General features: G+C 44.1%; 1 long non-coding RNA gene across 1 annotated transcript in view; it reads left to right on the top strand.

The window, feature by feature from the left end:
• LOC125166022 (uncharacterized) overlaps positions 1-21,909 on the top strand; it is a 42,843-nt gene that overhangs the window by 18,899 nt on the left and 2,035 nt on the right. Inside the window, exons 3-4 of the long non-coding RNA XR_007152316.1 lie at positions 5,455-5,606; positions 7,311-7,433. This is a non-coding gene — a long non-coding RNA (uncharacterized LOC125166022). The remainder of the gene's footprint in view (positions 1-5,454; positions 5,607-7,310; positions 7,434-21,909) is intronic.

Below are 21,909 nucleotides of genomic sequence, written 5' to 3'. Positions count from 1 at the left end.
ATCCTTAATAATTGCTGGCACGAGGCAGAAACAAGGAGGAGTAGGCAAACAAAGAGTGGAGAGAAGTATCCAATGTAATGTTTCTCAAACATTTTCAATTTCTCCACCAGTATTTCTTGGGCAGAGTTAAGGAATTTATATTTTTTTTTCTATTAAGAATGATGAAAACTAGTATATAAAACTACAAATAAATACAACCAACAACTAGGGAGCCTGGGTGGCTCTGTTAAGCATCAGACTCTTGATCTCGGCTCAGGTCATGATTTGTGAGATCAAACCCCATGTCGGGCTCTGGATTCTCTCTCTCTCTCTCTGCGTCTCTCTCTGTGCCTCCCCGGCTCACAATCTCTCTGTGTGTCTCTCAAAATAAGTAAATAAACTTAAAAAAAGAAGGAACAAACCTATGGGAGATGGGAGGAAGAAAGTGGGGAGAGAGAGCCGGGTAAAAAGACACAGAAAAGCTATGATTCACTTTAAATTTTTGAGGGAAAAAAATGTGTATAGCTTTGATTAACAAATGCAAAAATATAAACCTGCTTCAAGTACACATTATCCAAGGAAATGAGAGAATGCATAAGAAAAAAGAGACGGAGAGAAAGAGGAAGAAGAAAGGAAATACCAGGCAAGTGTTTGTGCCCAAAAAGAGAAAGCCAGAGGCATAGGTTAGGGACCAACCTCTTCTAACTACCCAGCTGCTGGTCTCTGCAACATTCATTCCCTTGTCTTGTTGGCTCAAACTTTCTCTCCCTCATCAGGCAACATTTCCAGAGAATACTGTCCATACAGATGTATGGTGGGACTTAGGACATAAAAAATGAGAATAATCATTCGTCAGCTTAAAAAAAAATTCTTTTTTAATGTTTACTTATTCTTGAGAGAGAGACAGAGCGCGAGCATGGGCAGGGGAGGGGCAGGGAGAGACAGAGACACAGAATCCAAAGCAGGGCTCCAGGCTCTGAGCGGTCGGCACAGAGCCCGACGCGGGGCTCGAACTCACGGACCGTGAGATCGTGACCTGAGCCGAAGTCGGATGCTTAATCGACTGAGCCCCCCAGGCACCACTGGCTTTTTAATATTTTCTTAACCTTTTCTGGCCTAAGGAAAGACTTTATTCCCTGATTATTCGCCTAGCGGTTCCCTGGCTCTACCCTCCCTCCAAAGCCACCAACAATCTTCTTTCGTTTCATAGCTTCAACTAGGGTGACATAGGCCCTGCCCCTCTACCACTTACAACCTCTAAAATAAATCAACAAAGCACACACACACAGAAGCCAGCTAAAGGGAAGTCAGAAAGAATTTTGTTCAAGTAGAAGCAAAAATTGGTTAATTCCCCCCCCCCCCCCCCATATTATTATTGCTTTTCTGCAGTGTTCAATTCTTTGGGGAAAAATGGTTGGCAATTTTATGAATACCTCCCTTCATTCTCTCTCTCTCTCTCTCTCTCTCTCTCTCTCTCTCCAATAATTAGCTTGCTGGCTGAACTGACCAACATTTGAAATAATAGGTCTGTATATTTTTCAGTCATCCGGTGTAGAAATTCCTGGCAAATCAATTGCTCTGCTGTGTGACTGTTGAACGTTAAGTATTTGACCTCCCATTATTTAACATTAAAGACCGTTTTCAATGTGCTGGGTTTACATCACCAAAGCAAAACGTCTTTGCCTAACCAAAGACGGACTGGGCTGTTTCAAGTTTCTAACAATCAGCAACTCTAAGATAAAACATAAATTGACCCTAACACTGAGCAGACAATTGGCAAAACAATTTTGTGAAGAGGTGTTACAAAAATCAGGCAAATCTTTGAGGGAAAGGAATGGGATGTGTATCTTATAATCGTGGTATAGGAAACCATGAAGTGTCTTGAATGAACTATTCCTATGAAGGGACATTTTCCTGTGAAGGTAAAGGACGGTTCTTTGTTCCCATGCTCCGTGGTAACCTAAGGATGAATAAACCATGTCACGGGAAATCATGTAGAAATCGTACAAGCCACAATTATGATCTGGTGTGCATCTATGGTTGCCACTTGTGACCTTGTCTCTAGCAGTGTTTCTACTCCTTCAATAGGGAGATGGTTCAAGACTTTGTTGGAAAAGGGTTGCCCAGGCCCTCCACGATGATTCCAGACTCTTCTTGCTGCTGCTTTACTTTCTCATTAGATGTTTCTCATTAATGTTTCTCATTAAATCGGTGCTTCAGAGACGGCCATTCCTTCCCAAGATGTTGCATATTGGTGATTGCTGAGATATTGAAATGCTCTTGCTGATGATTCATTCACACCTTCCATAAATATTGATTGAATGCCTCTTGGACACACAAGAAGACAAATTGCAATCCCCTCAAAGCGTTCGTGGATCCGGCATTTGAACTGGGCAATAATGGATTTTAAAAGGCCCTACTAGAAGGGGCGCCTGGGTGGCTCAGTCGGTTGGGTGTCCGACTTCGGCTCAGGTCATGATCTCGCGGTTTGTGGGTTCGAGCCCTGCGTCGGGCTCTGTGCTGACAGCTGGGAGCCTGGAGCCTGCTTGGGATTCTGTGTCTCCCTCTCTCTCTGCCCCTCCCCACTCGTGCTCTGTCTGCCTCTGTCTTTCAATAATAAATAAACGTTAAAATTTTTTGAAAAACAAAAGTCCCTACCAGGCTGTATGCTGTATGATTCCAATTATGTGACATCATGGAGAGGGCAGTAAAAAGATTCGGTGGTTTCCAGCAATCGCAGGGGAGGAGAGGACACATAGGTAGAGCACAGAGGATTTTTAGGACAGTCGATCCGCTCTGTGTGAAACTGCAAAGGTGGGTGCATGTCGTTGTATATTTGTCCAAACCAATAGGATCTACAATGCCAAGAGTTAACTCCGATTTTTTTTGGTGCCAGTGTAGGTTTGTCCGTGGTACCAAATGCACCACTCTGACGCAGGGATGGGGCTGGTGACAGACGCTGTGTGTGTGTGTGTGGTGTGTGTGTGTGTGTGTGTGTGTGTGTGTGTGGAGGTAGAGGATGTATGAGAAATCTCTGTCCCTTCCTCTCCACTTTGCTGTGAACCTAAAAGTGCTCTGAAAAGTAAAGTCTAGTCTTAAAAAGTCTACTAGTAAAATGTAGTCGATCTTGGAAAGGGGAAACCTTCCACTGGTCAATTGCTCTGAAGTCTAAGTACCCGCCGATTTATTCAGTGGGTTCCCACTGCCACTAGCAAAGAGCTGGGTATTTGAAGGGGTCTTGGTGAGAGACGATTTTGGTGGGGAGACTTTTAGAAAGGGATCTCTGGGGAATGGAGTGCTATCCAGGGGAAGAAGGCCCAAATAGACCACCGTAGGAAGGCGGTGAGCAGGGGACATTTGTTGGAGGAGGCTGGGTTATGAGGGCGGCAGGGCAACACCTGAATTTGAGCTCCACAAAAGCCAAGGTGGTTCAAAAGACAATGTGACTCAAAACAGATCAAAGACCTAAATATAAGAGCTGAAACTATAAAGCTCTTGGAAGAAAACAGGGGGGTAAAATTTCATGACCTTGGATTTGGCAATGGTTTCTTAAATATGACACCAAAAGCATAAGCAACAAAAGAAAAAAATAGATAAACTGGACTTTGTTAAAATGAAAAACTTTTGTGCATAAAAGGATACCACGGAGAGAGTGAAAAGGCAGCCACAGAACAGGAGAAAACACTTGCAAATCATACATCTTCTAAGCACCTCGTATTCAGAATACACGAAGAACTCTTACAATACAGCGATAAACAAACAACTCAAAAAATGGGCCTGGTGCTTGAATAGAAATCTCTCCAAAAAAGACAGACAAAAGGCCAACAAGCACATGAAGAGATGTTCGATGTTAGTCGTTAGGGAAATACAAATCAAAGCCATAATATTTCACTCTCACTAAGAGGGCTATAATAATAAAAAGAAGAAAGAAAGAAAGAGAAAAAAGGAAAATAACAACCATTGGCAAGAATGTGGAGAATTTGGAACCCTTTAATACATTGCTGGTGGGCACATAAAATGGGATAGCTGCTATGGAAACATATTTGGTGGCTCATCAATGAGATAAACATACAATTACCACATGACCCAGCAACTCCACTTCTAGGTATGTGCCTCCCCCCAAAGTGAAAACAGTTCTTGAAGGGGCCCCGGGGTGGCTCAGTCAGTTAAGCATCTGACTTTGGCTCAGGTCATGATCTCGTGGTTCGTGAGTTCAAGCCCCGCATCGGGCTCTGCACTGACAGTGCAGAGCCTACTTGGGGTTCCCTCTCTGTCTCTCTCTCTCTCTCTCTTTCTTTCTCTCTCTCCCTTTCTCTGCCCCTCCCCCACATGCGCTCTCTCTTTCTCTCTCTCAAAATAAATAAATAAACTGAAAAAAACCCAGTTCTTCAAATACAAACGTGGGCGTGAATATTCATCGCAGTACTATTCACAATAGCCAAAGAGTAGAAACAATCCAAATTTCCTTCAATGGATGATTTAATAGGCGAAAGGTGGTATATCCATGCAATAAAATTCATCTGGCCATAAAATGGAATGAAGAACTGACACAGGCTATGGCATGCATGACCCTTGACGACATGAAGCTAAATGAAAAAGCCAGACCAAAAAGGCCACATATTATGTAATCCCACTTACACGAGATCTACGGCATCGGCAAATTCCGAGACGGAAAGCAGGCTGGTGGTTGGCAGAGGCTGGAGGGTAGAGGGCAATGGAGAGGGGCTGATACGGGGTTTGGGGGTAAAATGTAGAACTCGATCATGGTGAAAGAGCAGAGCATTGTGAATGCACTAAATGCCACTGAATTTTACACTTCAAGATGGTTTAGATGGTGAGTTTTACGATGTGTCGATTTTACAACTGAAAAAGTTAGCTTGTTGTCACACCAGAGTCAAACAATGTCTCGATGAACAAAATAAATTAGTAAGTTGATATAGGTGTTGGGAGCTTTTAATTGGAATGATATACAGTTGGCCCCTTGATCAACATGGGAGTTAGGGGTGCTGCCCTCCCCCACCCTATGCAGTCAAAAATCTGCTTACACTTAACTATTAAGAGCCTACTGTTGACCAGAAGCCTTACCAATAACACAAAGAGTTGAGTGACACACACTTCGTATATTGTATGTATTATAAGCTGCATTCTTACAATAAAGTAAGCCAGAGAAAAGAAAATGTCCTTAAGAAAGTCCTAAGGAAGAGAAAACACATGTACAGTACTTCCTAGATTTATGGAAATAAACCTACGTGTAAGTGGACGTGGGTGGTTCAAATTCATGTTCAAGGGCCACTTGGAATGATCTTGTCACTATATCACTTTGCACATAGAAAGTCTAGAATACAGCATACTTGCCGTGTAATGCTTGTATGCTTCTACATATACAGATGATCTTAAGCATGTCTAGCAAAGGAATAAAAGTCGTTCACGATACGTAATAAAAAATTGCAAGGTGATCATTTACTCTTTTGCCAGGCTCCGCGAAGAGATTTGACAGCCCAGCGCTCTGGTTGCATAGGAACAACAGCGAGCAGGTTGCACAAATGTCTGGCTGCTTCCTGAATTGGGGAGCACACAAGTCTCCACACGGTCCCCATCGTCAAGAAGGCAAAGAGGAATAAGGCCAGGTACCATCCTGATCTTACATAAACCAGAGAAGTTTGTAATGGCGCCTCTTACTTGAGGCAACTACACCCTGGAAAAGTTAGGAAACGATTCCAAGTTCTCACTATAGGGTGTAGAGGAGTCAGGCTCAAGCCTACCCTTTTGCCTAGTTCCTAAGCTTCTCAGCTCCGCCATGTTGCAGTCGAAACCTTCCAGGCAGGTGTTCAAAGCTCTTGACAGCCTAGCACCACCTGTTTAAACACCCACTTCAAAACGTCATAACTTCAATTTCCCACTGTAGTCGGACTGATCTCGCCTTTACCTTATAAACATGGCTTCTTATTCCTAACCGCAAGCCTTCTGCTATTTCCCTTCCTTACTCCGTCTCAGGCTATACGGTCGCTCCTGAACTTCAGAATGCGATTCCAGTCCCACGTCATTCGAGAGAGCTTCTCGAACCACTCCAGTCCTGCCTAATGGACTTTCTTTGAAAAACAAAACCAAAGCACGTTGAGGCTAATTATTTGCATAGCTAATCTGGGCCCTTCACTCCCGTTGGACACCACGGTCCGGTTTTGTCAGCCTCTGTTTAACTTCTTTCTGTCGCAGGCTTTCTCAGCCTCAGCACTATTGACATTTGGGGCCAGGAAATTACTTGTTGCGGGAGCTGTCTCGTGCTTTATAGGATGTTTAGCGACAGCGCTGGCCTCTACCCACTAGATGCCTGTAGCGGTCATCCGCCCCCAGTTGTGACAACCAACAATGTCTCCAGATATTACCAGATGTCTCTGGGGCCAGGGAGGGGCAGCAAAATCTCTCCCGGTTGAGAACCAATCCTAGGGTACCTCTCTGAACCTCAGCAGCAAGAAAGCTGAAAGTTACATTTCTCAGACTCTGCTGTCACTAGGGTGCAGGACAGGAAATTGGTCCTGACAAGTAGGTGAACATATGCTAGACCTGAAAGGTTACAATCAGGTGGAGACTGTCTTCCCTTGCTTCTGGCTGTTTTCAAATGACCAAAAAAAAGGGGGTTGTGGAGAAGAAAAATATTTCTGCAGCAATATTCCTTGTCCATTGTCCGTGGTGGTCAGAAGACTGGTGTATGTGTGCGGGGAGAGTGGGGTGAGGTGAGAGCTCCAGGTCTCATTCTCTAGCGTTACGAATGTCAAGAGGCAGTTTCCATAATAGCACACTTCCAGCAGCTTCCTGATTTCTGCTTCCTGATTCCCGAATGGTAGTTATTCAAGTGTGCTCTTGAGCTCAATAGACCTGGTGCTGCCTTCAGAGTGACTAGTTCCTTGGTCATCAGCTTGTCTTGTAACTGAAGCCGGTCCCGAGGGTCAGTTGAGAGTCAACTTTCGAACCTTCCACCATTTTTATGCACCTGGTTAGCTCCATCTATGTTCTTCTGAACGAAAGAAGTGATTTCTCTTCCCTGAGCTGAACCCGTGTAACGCCTTACCTGTGATGATTGGACTCTTTCATGAATTTCCTTCCTTTCTGACTGGTTGAGTTTCCTACAGGGAGAAGTCACTTTTTCTCTCTCATCCGCCTCCCATAATTTCTACCCAGCGCCAGGCTCCAAGTGGGAATTACAAAAGCGATTCGATGAATTTGTGTTTGGCATTCACTAAAAACTTGCTCGATGAATAAAGACTTGGGGAAAAAAAAAAAAAGATGAAAAAAAGAGACCATCCCTGCAACTTCCCGTTTTTTATCTTCTTCAGTGTGTTACAGAACCTAGCCCTGCACATCTGATCCAGGAAAGAAGCTTCTTCTGGTGTGAAACCGGTGTGAGATTTTCTTCATGATGGGCCTAATCGTACTCTCCATTCCAGGCAAATGGTCCGGTAAAATACCAGAACACAGTATCTCCATAGAGTAATACCAATCAGGCTTTTGGCTATAGATATCTATTCACTGATGGTTCCCAAACTTGTACATACAAGTGCCTATTTGGTGTCTACATTTGGGTATCTCGTATTCACATTAAATGTCACATGTGTTAAACCAAACTCCCCTTCTCCTAGCCTGGTCTGACGCTCTGTCTGTCTTCTGCTCCTTAGTAAATGCCACCACCATCCACTCATGTCAAAAACCTGGAAATAATGACCAATCTCCCCTTTCTCTCAACCTCCACTGTCAGACCATCTGCCGTCTTCCATCACTTCCCAATCCCTCACTGGACTCACTGCTTTTACTCTGTCTCCCACATTTCAACACGATCGGATGTTGAGTTCTGGTCTGTATCTTCTCATCAGAATAAAGTCTACACCCTGTAATCCAGGGAGTAAAGCCTTCCGAGATGTAGCCACTCCCAGGACCCCCCAAACTGATTCCTACCCTGTTCTCCCCTTATCCTTATGCCCCAGCCCAGATCTTTTTTTCTGTTCCCTAAACTCCCAAGTTCTTTACTGCCTCAGGGCCTTGGCAACTGCTTATCTCATCCATACTCGGGCTCTTCGCGTGTCTACTTCTTTTCATATTCAAGACCGTAGCTCACATGTCACCCCTCAGATGTGTTTTGCCTGATCATCTCATCCTCAGTAAACTCAACCTTCTAGATCATCCGCTATCACATCACCCTGCTAACTTCCTTGATCTCTCATCACTATCTAAACGACCTGGTCTACTTCTCTATTTTCTGGTTGATTCTTGTGAGTGCGCCCTAGATGTAACCCCCATTGCTGCAAGACCATCTGTCTGTTTCACCGCTGCGTCCTGGCACCTCAGGCAGCACTTGGCCCATTGTAGGTCCTCAGGAAATGGTTGTTGAATGAATGAATGGTTCTTATCCATCTTGTTTTATTGTGGAAAATACATATAAAATTTACCATCTTAACCATGTTCAAGTGTTCATTTTACCAGCATTAAGTACATTCACATTGTTATGTACTCATCACTACCATCTGTCTATAGAGCTCTTTCATTTTGAAAATTGGAAAATCTCTACCCATCTCTACCCTGTTCCTCCCTCCCCCAGGCCCTGCTAACCATCGTTCTACTGTCTTTACGAATTTGGCTACTCTAGGAACCTCATATAAGTAGAATCATACTGCATCTGTCTTGATGTGACTTGGTTAGTTGACTTAGCACAATGTTCTCAAGCTTCACCCATGTAGTGGCATGTGACAGAATTTCCTCCTTTTTAATGGCTGAATAATATTTCATTGACATCTACCACATTTTGTTTATCTGTTTATGCATCTATGGATACTTGGGTTGCTTCTACCTTTTGTTGTTGTGAATAATGCTGCTATGAACATGGGTGTGCAATTATCTCTTTGAGACCCTGATTTCAATTCTTTGGGGTATATATATCCAGAAAGGTCATTACTGGATTACATGGTAATTCTAGTTTTAATGTGGGGGAACTGCCATACTGTTTTCCATAGCACTGCATCATTTTGCATTCCCATCAACAGTGTACCAGAGTCCCGATTTCTCCACATCCACAACCACATTTGTTATTTTCTACTTTTTTTTTTTAACAGTAGTCATCCTAATGAGTTTGACGTGATATCTCATTGTGGTTTTGATTTACATGTCCCTAATGATTGGTAACGTTAAGCATCTTCATGTGCTTGTTGGTCACTTGTATATCTTCTTAGGAGAAAAGTCTGTTCAGGCCCTTTGCCTATTTCTAAATCCGGTTTGTCACTTCTCTTCTTGAGTTGTAGTAGGAGTTCTTTATATATTGTGGATACTAGACCCTTGTCAAATATGCAATTTGCAAATATTTTCTCCCATCCCATGGATTGTCTTTCGATCCTATGGATTATATCCTTGGATGCACAGAGTTTTTAATTTTGATGTAGTCCAAATTATCTATTTTTTCTTATTTGTTTATTTATTTATTTATTTATGAGGAGGGGAGGGGTGAGGGAGAGAGAGAATCTTAAGCACGCTCCATGCCCAGCACGGAGCCCAATGCAGGTCTCCATCTCACAACCCTGCGATCATGACCTGAGCTGAAATCAAGACTGGGATGCTTAACCGACTGAGCCACCCAGGTGCCTCATCTGTTTTTTTTCTTTGTTGTGTGATCTTTTTGTTTCATATCCAGGAAATCATTGCTGAATCCAAAGTCATGAAACTTTTCCCCTGTGTTTTCTCCTAAGAGCTTTGTACTTTTAGGTCTTATACTTAGATCTTTAGTGTACTTTGAATTAATTTGGCTTATGGTATAAGATAATGTTCCAACTTCACACTTTAGCATGTGGATATCCAGTTTCCCCAGCACTATTTGTTGAAAAGATTGTCCTTTCCCCATTGAATGGTCTTGACATTTTGTCAAAAAAAAGTTGACCATTTATAAGAGGGTTTATTCTGGGCTTTCTGTTTTATTTCTTTGGACTCCATACCTTTATGCCAGCACAACACTATTTTGATCACCATGGCTTTGTAGTAAGTAATAGAATCAGAACGTGTAAGATCTCCAACTTTGTTGGTTTTCAGGATTGTTCTGTCTGTTGAGGGTCCCTTGAGATCTCATATGAATATTAGAATGTACTTTTCTATTTCTTTAAAAAAATTTCAGTAGGATCTTGGTAGGGATTATATTGAACCTACAGACCATTTTGGATAGTACTGACATTTTAACAATATTAAGTCTGACATTGAATTTTGTTTCGCAGTATTGTTTAAAGCATTTTTTTTTCATCAATATTCATCAGGGATGTTGGCCTGTGCTTTTCTTGTAGTGTCTTTGTCTGACTTTAGTATTAGGGTAATACTGGCCTCCTAAATTGAGTTTGGGAGTGTTCCCTCCTCTTCAATTTTTGGATGAGTTTGAGGAGGATTCGTGTAGTTCTTTAAATGTTTAGTAGAAGTTGCCAGTGAAGCCATCTGGGCTTTGCTTTATCGTGAGGTCTTTGATTGTTGATTAAATCTCCTTACCAGTTATAGGTCTGTTCATATTTCCTATTTCTTCATGATTGAATCTTGGTAGACAGTGTGTTTCTATGAATGTGTCCATTGTATCTGGGGTATTCAATCTCATGGCATACAATTGATCACAATGCTCTTATCGCCCTTTTTAAAAATTTCTATACCATCAGTGGTCATGATCCTCTTCCAGTTCTGGTTTTAGTTATCTTACTCTTCTCTCTTGTTTGTCTTAGTCAATCTAGCTAATTTTTTCTTTTGGTTGGTCTTTTCATTTTTTTTTAATTTTTTTTTTCAACGTTTATTTATTTTTGGGACAGAGAGAGACAGAGCATGAACGGGGGAGGGGCAGAGAGAGAGGGAGACACAGAATCGGAAGCAGGCTCCAGGCTCCGAGCCATCAGCCCAGAGCCTGACGCGGGGCTCGAACTCACGGACCGCGAGATCGTGACCTGGCTGAAGTCGGACGCTTAACCGACTGCACCACCCAGGCGCCCCATGGTTGGTCTTTTCAAAGAACCAATTCTTGTTTGTTTTTTTTTTTCTCCATGTGTTTTAGACCTCTTGTGTAAAGGGAAGGGAGGGAACAGAAAACAAATACCTCAAATACCTTTAAGAAAATTCGAAACTTGGCCGTGTAGGGAAGGAGAGATTTGTTGAGCGGGAAGTGACATTGTCAGCGCGTAGGTAGGAACTGGCACTACTTCTGGAAAGGATTTTTGGCCTCCAGCCAAGCCTGAAAAGAGAAGCTTTATTGTGCATTTTGTGCAACATAGATAATAAAACAATGAATAGCTTATGTTTACATATGTGCTTATTATGTGCCAGGCATTATTGTAGGCACTTTATATATATTAATTCATTTAATCTTCCTGGCAATCCAGTGAGGTAGGTACTATTATCAACCCCATTTTACAGATGAGTAAACTGAGGCATAGAGCTTAAATCATGGTGAGTAAATGTCAGAACTGTGATTCCCCCTCAGGTGGTCTGGCCTCAGGGATGCTATACACTGCCTCTACTAATAAGTGCATCCTTTTGATGCTGGTATTGGTGATGGATGAAACAGACACTGCAAATTGGTCTTTCCTTTAAAGTTTGCAGGTAGGTCTGAATACTACTTAGAATCTGCCAGTGAGAAGCTTGGAACATGTTAGCCCCGCCTACAAAGCTTGTGCTCAGGGCTTTTGGATCCAGCTCTTCACTGTTCCAGGCTGAGCTCTGTGTATGCTAGCTTTCTTCCCAGTGTCTGGACTTCCATTTAATATCTGTGATGAACAGTCACTTGCCAAGACTTTACAGTCGCTCTGACTCAGCTAACGCCAGCATCATGGCCCTCAATGCCAACATGACACCATGCTGGGCACTTGGGTATGAGTGATCCAGGTTAGGTTAGGTACCTACACTTCTGCCCTTCCCGCCCTCTGTGCTATCTGTCCTATTTTCAGACCTACTGTGCTCCCTTCATGTTGCTGCTCTGGGCTCATTACATCTTTCTAATAAAATCTGACTGCCTTCTCTACATTAAGGCTTGGCCGTTTGATACGGGCCGTGTTTTAAAAGATTAATCCTGTTATTTTAGAGACCAGCAGTAGCTAAAGCAGAGCAGAGTGGGAGCATCAGTGCCTGGTCAGAAACTTCCCGGGGATTGGAGGAGAAGAGGGCGGATGGAAACCTTCCTTGACACATCGCTGGGTTACAGATCTGATGCAATAATCTGTAAACACACACACACACATATGCGCCGTAGTCACAGCGGGCTTCTCCCTCCTGCCGGAATACGGAGTCGGGGAAAATATTCAGACCCCGAGCTGGGACATTGCTAGTGAAGGGGAGATTTCAGGTGAGAAGTAAATGTGTAGAGAGGATGCGGTGACCTTTCTTATTTGCAGTGTTTTCATTCTGCAGCTTGCACGGCAGGGACCCTGACATCAGAGGCTCTGATGGCCCGAGGCTGTGTTGGAGAGGAAATAAATGAGCCTGCCCTACTTCCAGAGGCTCTAGTAATGTGTGTGCGGCACGGAACCTGGGCAGGGCAAGATGTGTGTGGACGAGCGACCTCTAGTGGCCCAAAGTGGGAGTTGCAGCGCCTGCTCTGCCGGGCTCAGGGAGGCTCAGTCAAAACACAGGGTCTACAGAGAAGATCCTGTTTGCCCAGCACCCTCCTGGGCGTTAGGGGGGATTCAAAGGAGTCACAAGCAGGCCGACTTAAGGAGCTTATTATCCTCCGACCTGGGGAAATCAAAACAGCACGTTGTTTCTCTATTGACTTGATGCCGTGGGAGTTTCCAAGCAGGGAGAAGATCACATGGATCAGAGGGAACAGTCCAGGAAGCTGAACCTGGAAAGGCGACTGGACTTCAGATGAAAAGAGGGAGGGCGTTCCGGGATGGGAGAAGAGCACGAACCAAACAAGCAGGAAGAAAAAGCCTGGGCGACATACAGCAGAGTTCTCCAGTGAGAAAATCTGACTGTGTGTGTTGGGAGGACTGAATACTAAGCCATGTGGCCAGAAGCCCAAGAAGAGAAGACCCGGCCCTCCGGGCTCTTTGGAAAGGACCCTCTTCAGGTCCTGTGACGACCCCCCCCCCCCCCCCCCCCCGGGACTGCAAAGGCGAATGCTCCCCTGGCCAAAGCCTTGATGGGAATGCACGAAGCAGACGGGGTGGAGGATTCTGGCATTTCAGAGATGTCAACTTAAGTTTTAAATTTTGCAGTGATATTTAGCCAGCCTAGAGCCATGAATGCAGTTGGAAGTCGTGGAGCCTGTGGCAAAAAAAAGGGGAGGGCTTGGACCTTCTCACCCCGAGCAGCAGTGACTTGGCCCCCGGCCAGTTGTCGCTGTCAGGAATGTAGACCCGCTTGCCAAATATTCCGAGCCTGCGAGGCAAGTACATTATCTACAATTTCGGGTGAAATCTCTCAATGCTGAAATGTTGGGTCAACTTTTTAAAACATTGTAACGGATCAAACAAAACATTTGGCCCCGCAGGTCGTCGCTTGATGAATTAGGGGTCCATTAATCAAGTGTGTTCTGAAAATGTTTTTAAGACATGGAATTAAACAGACACATTTTACTTTAATTCTCATGATTTGGGGCGGGGAGGGGGGGAAGCTAAGGACTTTGGGGACTGCCTTATTTTTCATTTTTTATATTTTTTGGTGATTATTTTATTTTATTGTATTTTTGGTGAGAAAGGGAAGTGGTTGGGGGGGGGTTTGTTTTTTTCCGATGGGGGCCTTGAAAGGAGCCCTGTGCTGCTGTATCTCTGCGGCTCATTAGCAAATTGGAGTCACCTTTCTGAGCCGCTGTTTGTTTTTTACTTGAGGCATAATTGACGTATAACATCACACTAGTTTCCCGTGTACAGCATGATTTGATATTTGCGTATATTGCGAAATGATCACCACGGAAAGTTCTGTGAACATCATCACTACACAGCTACAAATTTTTTCTTCTGGTCATGGGAACCTAAACCATTTTTTTTTTTCTAACGTGTATTCATTCTTGAGAGACAGAGCATGAGCAGGGGAGGGGCAGAGAGAGAGGGAGACACAGAATGTGAAGCAGGCTCCAGGCTCTGAGCTGTCAGCCCAGAGCCCGACACGGGGCTCGAACTCACAAACCATGATCTGAGCCGAAGTGGGACGCTTAACCGACTAAGCCGCCCAGGCGCCCCTTATTATTTTTTAATATTTATTTATTTATTTATTTATTTATTGGAGAGAGAGAGAGACAGAGCGGAACCAGGGGAGGGCGGAGAGAGAGGGAGACACAGAATTCGAAGCAGGATCCAGGATCTGAGCCGTCAGCCCAGGGCCCGGTGCGAGGCTCGAACTCACAAACTGTGAGATCAAGGTCATGAGAACTTTAAAGATTTACCCTTAGTCACTCTCAAATGTACAATGCAGTATTATTAACTGTGGTTGCCGTGCCGTCCACGGCATCCCCAGGACTTATTTATTTTATAGTTGGAAGTTTGTACCTTTTTACCCCCTTCACCCATTTCCCCCACCCCTAACCCCCCACCTCTGGCAACCACCGATCTGTCCTCTGGGTCTGTGAGTTCAGTGGTTTATTGTTGTGGTTTTTAGGTTCCACATATAAGTGAGATCATATGGTATCTGAGCCTCTGTTTTCTCATCGATCTAATTAGAGGTCCTTTTGGCTCAACAACGTATGATTCCTAAGGTGCCCCCAAATCTAAAATTCTATGATTCTTATTCTGTGGTGGAAGAGGATGTGTTTGCAGAAGGCTCAGAGAGAGTTTCGTTTGTGTGCTGGGCTCCTCTCATCCTTCGAGGGAGGCAGTGAGGTGTACCAAAGTCTTGGTTAACCTTGGCCCCACGTTAGAATGAACCAGAGAGTTTCGCAACAAACCCAATGCCCAGCCTCATTCTGAACAGCCAGAAAATTGGAGGAGACCCGAGGGATGGGTCCCAGGCATGGGGACGAAAGCCCACTTCCGGCTACACACCCGTGGTTCTCAGGTCCTGGCTGCACATTAAAATCACCAGGCTCTGGGATCTGGCAAACCAAGGCAGTGGCAAACCCACTGGAGCCTGAGGTCGCAGGAAAAATGTGGGCCCCTTTCTACCCTCATCAAAACGTCCTCCCCTAGTTTGGGCCAAGTGGGAGAAAAAGTTAATAAAAGCTCCACAATCAGAAATCGTGACTGTGTAAAATCTGCATTGCGCAATGTCTTCCCTACTGTCAGCCTTCAGCGGCTTGATGGGGCTCAGTGGCCCCACGATGCTGGAATGGCGGGCTGGTTGGAAGCCACTGTTCCTGTTCCACGATAACACAGGGTTGTAAAACACACCAACATCAGCAATCTGTGTTTATTTAAAATCACGGTAGTTCCTGTATCCTGGATATTTTGCAGATGTTAAAAAAATATTGAATTCAAACATTGTGTTTTCTTTTTTTTTTTAAGTTTATTTATTTATTTTGAGAGAAGCAGAAAGAGAGAGTGAGCAGGGAAAGGGCAGGGAGAGAGGAGAGGGAGAATCCCAAGCAGGCTCCGGGATGTCAACGTAGAGCCCGACGGGGGGCCTTGAACCCGCGAACCGTGAGCTCATGACCTGAGCTGAAACCAAGAGTTGGGCACTGAACTGCCTGAGCCACCCAGGCGTCTCTCGAATGTTATTTCCCTCGATTACTGATGTGTTTGCCACCCCCTTAAGAAAGTTCTCCACCTGTTCCACCCAATCCCAGATCTGGACCTGGGTTTAAACCCTGCTTCTGCTCGGGTGAGTTACTAATGCGGTCTAAGCCTCGCTTGCTCGTGTGTTAGATGTGGTTAATGCCAGCTCCTGCTTTACAGCACTGCCAGGTTCAAATGAGGTAATGTACTGACGTGCCTAGCACAAAGTGGGAGTGCCCTCACACGCGCTAATGTGCATCGGCTAATATCACGTGCAAAGATTGTGTAATATCACAGTTACCACGGTTCTAATTTGTCTGCTTATTCCAAGAAAGTTGGCTTACCTCGGATTTGTCACTTCTTGGGTATAGGATTAAGGTAGTCTCAACATTATCAAGTGTCTCCAGCCAGGGGCGTTCAAACTCTTCCCTAGGACCCTGAGGATCAAGAAATAACCAGATATTATTTATAGCGGAATAATGATACTACAAATTGCCTGATGGGCATAATTATTTTAATCTATTTTATATAGTTGGCTCTGTGCAAAGTTTATCTTAATCAACTTAAATAAAGCGTTCATAGATTTTATTTGATTTATTTTTAAGTGCTGATTTATTTATTTTGAGAGAGAGAGAGCAGGGAGGAGCAGACAGAGAGGGGGAGAGAGAGAATCCCAAGCGGACTCCACACTGTCAGTGCAGAGCCCTATGTGGGGCTCGAACTCATGATCCTTGAGATCATGACCTGAGCCGCAATCAAGAGTCGGATGCTTAACCGACTGAGCCCCCCACCAGGCGCCCCAAGCTTTCCATAGATTGTAAATGTTTGAGGACCGCTATTCTAGATCATATTTCTCAAAGTTTAATGTCCTTGAGATTCACCTGGGGGTTTTGTTAAAATTCGGATTTTGTTTCAGCAAGTGTGGGGTGGGGCTTTAGTTCTGTACTGGTTGCAAGTTCCCAAACAGGCTTGGCTACATAATTTGCAGGGTTCACTGCAAATGAAAATACAAGACCCCTTGTTTAAAACCTATTAGCAATTTCAAGATGGCAACGACAAAGCATTAAACCAGGGGCAGAGCCCTTCCAAGTGTGGGGTCCTGGGCTACTCCACGGGTCACACAACCCCATGAAGCCTGCCTTGCTCCCGGGTGATGCCTATGCGGGGACCCAACAGCATACTTTGGGTATCAGTGGTGTCCAGCAGAACTTTCTGGGATAAGGGAAAGATTCTATGCGTGTGTTATAGCCACTCAGCCACATGGGGCTGCTGAGCCCTTGAAATGTGGCTAGTGTGAGCAAAACTAATGTTTTGTTGAATTTTAATTAGATTTAAATAGCCCCAGATTTCTGACAGCTGTCCCATTGGACAACACAATTTGGTTGTCTACTTTCTCTACAGGATAGTTTCCTACTCAAGCACATTACCAGTCTCAAAGTTGGTTACACAACATTAGTCAAGGGAAGTCAGACCAGATCTTTTTTCTTTATGCCTTAACAGATCTATATAATCTTTAAAAAAATTTTTTTTTGATAGGTAATGCTATTCCAGATATTCTCATGACAAAGACCTGGCCTAATCGGGGAAATTATTTTTTTTTAACATTAAAAAAGTTCTATTTAATTTACTGCGGAAAATATTGGCAATTCATATGTTAAAAGTTTCTTGCCTCCTTTCATGGGAAATGACTGACAGCTTTCAGTGCTGGCTGCGTCTTTTAAGACTTAAGTGACTGACGCTTTTCAGGCAGAAGACACTTTCCTGCAGCCTTGAAGTAGAACTTGATTTCCCTGATGTGAAGACAGCTTTCAGGTGTCTGAGCTGCAGCTGGGACTTTTAACCCTCTGTGGTCGGGCATCCTGTTTCTGGGACTGAGACTGAGCCTGCCCAGGAAGTAAGAACGAGAAAACTTCAGCCGGCACCACCAGGCTTGCCGTTATGAAGCACTTCGATCCTGAAGGATTTTATTATTATTTTTTAATGTGGGCTGAGCGAAACCTGCAAATTGCTAAATTGCTCATCTCCAGAAGGGTGTTCTGATTTTCCAGCTCTGTTCAAGACTCTAAATTTTCTTTTTGAAACAGGATTAACTGGACACTCAATGAAAGAGAGAGAGAGAAGGGGGGGGAGGGAGAAGAAAAACTAGAAATGCAACTTCTTGAGTCAAAGAAATAGAAGTAAGAAGATGCTACCAGAATATTCACAGCCCAGGAAAGAGGGAAGGAATGTGGGAAGAGGCTCACTTAAGGATAACAGCCTCCCAAACCATAGCTCCATCCATCAGGAATTTGTAAGCACCAGAAAAAAACCAGCCCTTGGTTTCTGTGACTGTTTTTTCTTCAGATCTGCAGTTAGTTCGTGGCTCTTGAATCAAAGCATAAAGCACAGGAGGGATTAAACATTCTCCAAATGGGTCAGTGCTTGGTAGCCTCGAGATACACTGTTTAGAATCCTCACTCCTCGAAACAGACCCAGGAACCTATAAGAAGTTAGTAAGTGATAGCACAGCACTGGCCTCAAAGCAAGGGGGCGTTATTCAAAAGCGTTAAGTCAACTGGCCAAACATTTGGGGAAAATAAATATTGCTCAATACTTATACTCTACAACAAAATAAATCCCAGATGGATTAAATATTTATGTGCTACAAATAAATAAAAACCCAAACCATAAAAGTGAGAGTAGAAGAGTGGAATTTCGGGGTCAGGAGTGTGTGTGTGCTTAATCTGAGCACAGTTGATTCTCCCACTGGCCATGCACGAAGGGTTCCGGGTCTGCAAAATCTACACCGATACCTTTGATTATCTGGTTTCTGGTTTCGCCATGCTAATAGGCATGAAGTTGACTTAAAATGCATTTCTCTGATTACTCATGAGTTTGTACACCTCTTCAAATACCTGTTAGTTTTGGGGGGGTTCCATTTTCATAAAGCGCCTGCTTAATTCTTTTCCGAACTTCCACTGGACTTTCTGTATTTTCCTTCTTGATTTGAGAAGGTTCCTTACATATTTTAGATACGACTCTCTTGTTAATTTAGACACAATGAGTTCCATTTTCTCCCTTGTCATCTAGGAGCTTTATGTCTGTTAGTCTTTGTTGAACAGAAGCCCTTCCTTCCAATGCAATAAATCTGTCTTACACAGATATCTAGTGTTGTTCGTGTGGGACAACTGGACGCAGTTGGAGTGCCCACTGCTGGGAGAGTGGATGGATTAAATACAGTGCACACGAGGAGGTCTGAGCAGAAAACTGTTAGAAGCAATGGACCAAATGCACACCGAACGTCAAGGGTGATCCTTAAAGACATAATGCCGGCCGACACAAGGAACAGAGTGAGAAATATAACACAATACCATTTATGTCAAGTGAAATGGGTGAACATTATACAACACATATTTAGCAAAAGCGTATGCAAACTAAAAGATCCATATGTAATACACTAGAATGAATATATGGGGGGATTGGAGTAGGACCTGGGGGGGCTCAGTCAGTTACACGTCTGATGCTAGATTTCAGCTCCGGTCATGATCTCATGGTTCGTAGGTTCGAGCTCTGCATCGGGCTCTGCACTGGCAGTGTGGAGCCTGATTGGGATTCTCTCTCCCTCTCTCTCTGCCCCTTCCCTGCTCTCTCTCTCTCTCTCAAAATAAATAAGTAAGCTTAACAAAAAAAGATAAATAAATAAGAGAGGAACCTGGGATGACTCACCCACTGATAATGTCTTATGAAATGAGGGATAGAATTCCACCTCAGTACCCCACACTCCAATACTGAAGTAGAAAAGACAGAGAAATACTTTTATCGTGCTGGGGTAAGAAGGCTTTCTAATAAAGATGCCAAAGTCAAAACCTATACAGGAATAGGATGATAAAACAAATGTAAAAGTATTTTTTAAGTTTATTTATTTATTTTGAGAAGGAGAGGGAGCACAAGCAGGGGAGGGGCAGAGAGACAGGGAGAGAGAGAATCCCAAGCAGGCTCCAAGCTGTCAGCACAGAGCCCGTTGCAGGGCTGGGACTCATCAACAGTGCGATCACGACTTGAGCTGAAATCAAGAGTCGGATGCTGAACCAACTGAGCCACCCAGGCGCCCCTAATACCAAAAATATTTTTATTTTTATTTTTTTTAATTTTTTTTTCAACGTTTATTTATTTTTGGGACAGAGAGAGACAGAGCATGAACGGGGGAGGGGCAGAGAGAGAGGGAGACACAGAATCGGAAACAGGCTCCAGGCTCCGAGCCATCAGCCCAGAGTCCGACGCGGGGCTCGAACTCACGGACCGCGAGATCGTGACCTGAACTGAAGTCGGACGCTCAACTGACTGAGCCACCCAGGTGCCCCAAGATTTCATTCTTTTTGATGGCTGAGTAATACTCCATTGTATGTATGTATATGTATACACACAGACACACAGACACACACACACACACACACACCCCACATCTTCTTTATCCATTCATCCATTGATGGACATTTGGGCTCTTTCCAAATGTTTATAGCCCTGCTATAAACATTGGGGTGCATGTGTCCCTTCGAAACAGCACACCTGTATCCCTTGGATAAATACCTAGTAGTGCAGTTGCTGGGTCGTAGGGTAGTTCTATTTTTTTTTTTTAATTTTTTTTTCAACGTTTATTTATTTTTGGGAGAGAGAGAGACAGAGCATGAACAGGGGAGGGGCAGAGAGAGAGGGAGACACAGAATCGGAAACAGGCTCCAGGCTCCGAGCCATCAGCACAGAGCCCGACGCGGGGCTCGAACTCACGGACCGCGAGATCGTGACCTGGCTGAAGTCGGACGCTCAACCGACTGCGCCACCCAGGCGCCCCACCAAAAATATTTTTAACCTGCGGGAAAATATACGTAACAGAATATCTACCGGGGTCACCATTTTTTGAGGAGTACAGTCAGTATAGTATTAACTACTTTGACATTGTCATGCAACCGATCTCCAGAACTCTTTTCGTCTTACAAAACTAAAACTCTGTACTCATTAACAGTTCCCTCTCCCGCCTTCTCCCAGCCCCTGGCAGCCCTCAGTCTACTTTCTGTCTCTATAAATTTGACCTATCCCAGGTACGTCACACGCGGAGCATCATACGGCGTTTATTCTTCGGTGACTGGCTTATTTCTCGTAGCAGAATGTCAAGTTTCATCCATGTTGTAGCAAGTGTTGGAATTGTTTATCCATTGATGTTGATGGACACTCGGGTTAGTCCCACAATTTGGCTGTTATGAATAATGCTGCTATAGACGTGAAAGTACAGATGTCTCTTCAAGACCCTGCTTTCACCTCTCCTGGGTAGACATCCAGAAGTTGAACTGCTGAACCGTGAGGTAAAAAGAGAATTACTAATTCTATTTTTAATTTTTTGAGGAACGGCCATACTGTTCTCCATATGCTGCTTCATTTTACATTCCCACCAACAATGCGCAAGGGCTCCAATTTCTCCACATCTTCACCAACATTTGCTTTTTTCTGTTTTGTTTTGTTTTATTTTTTTAAAGGTTCATTTATTTGGTAGGGGCAGGCATGGCAGGGGAGGGACAGAGAGACAGGGAGAGAGAGAATCCCAAGCAGGCTCCATGCTGTCAGCACCAAGCCCGACTCAGGGCTTAATCCCATGAACCATGAGATCGTGACCTGAGCCAAAGTCAAGAATCGGCTGTTGAACCGACTGAGCCACCGAGGCGCTCCTGTAGGGGTTTTTCAAATAGTTGTCATCCTAGCGGGTGCGAGGCACATAAAACATTTTTTAAAAAAACGTGAAAAACTGGGAGAAATATTTGCACAATACATGGTTTACACTCCTGATAAAGAAAGAACTCAATAGTCAATAAGAAAAAGATGAATAAGAATTTAAAATGGACTCTGGACATATCTAGCAACGTAATCAGAGGACAATACACATAGTTAGCCAACTTGCATACATGTACATCCTTTTCAGTAATTAGGGTCATGTAAAGAAAAATAACATGGGGCACCTGGGTGGCTCAGTCGGTTGAGTGGCCGACTCCGGCTCAGGTCATGATCTCGCGGTCCGTGCGTTCGAGCCCCGCATCGGGCTCTGTGCTGACAGCTCAGAGCCTGGAGCCTGCTTCAGATTCTGTGTCTCCCTCTCTCTCTGACCCTCCCCCGTTCATGCTCTGTCTCTCTCTGTCTCAAAAATAAATAAACGTTAAAAAAAAAAAGGAAAGAAAAGAAAAACAACATGATACCATTTACAGCATGTCAGCTGGCAAAAAATAGGGACAAATGCCAATACTCAGTGATGGTGAAGATACAGAGAAGG

This window comes from Prionailurus viverrinus, chromosome B2 (genome assembly GCF_022837055.1).
Source record: "Prionailurus viverrinus isolate Anna chromosome B2, UM_Priviv_1.0, whole genome shotgun sequence".
NCBI classification, from domain to species: domain Eukaryota; kingdom Metazoa; phylum Chordata; class Mammalia; order Carnivora; family Felidae; genus Prionailurus; species Prionailurus viverrinus.
Note: the sequence above shows the minus strand (reverse complement) of the source record. Positions and strands in the feature narration are given on the sequence as shown.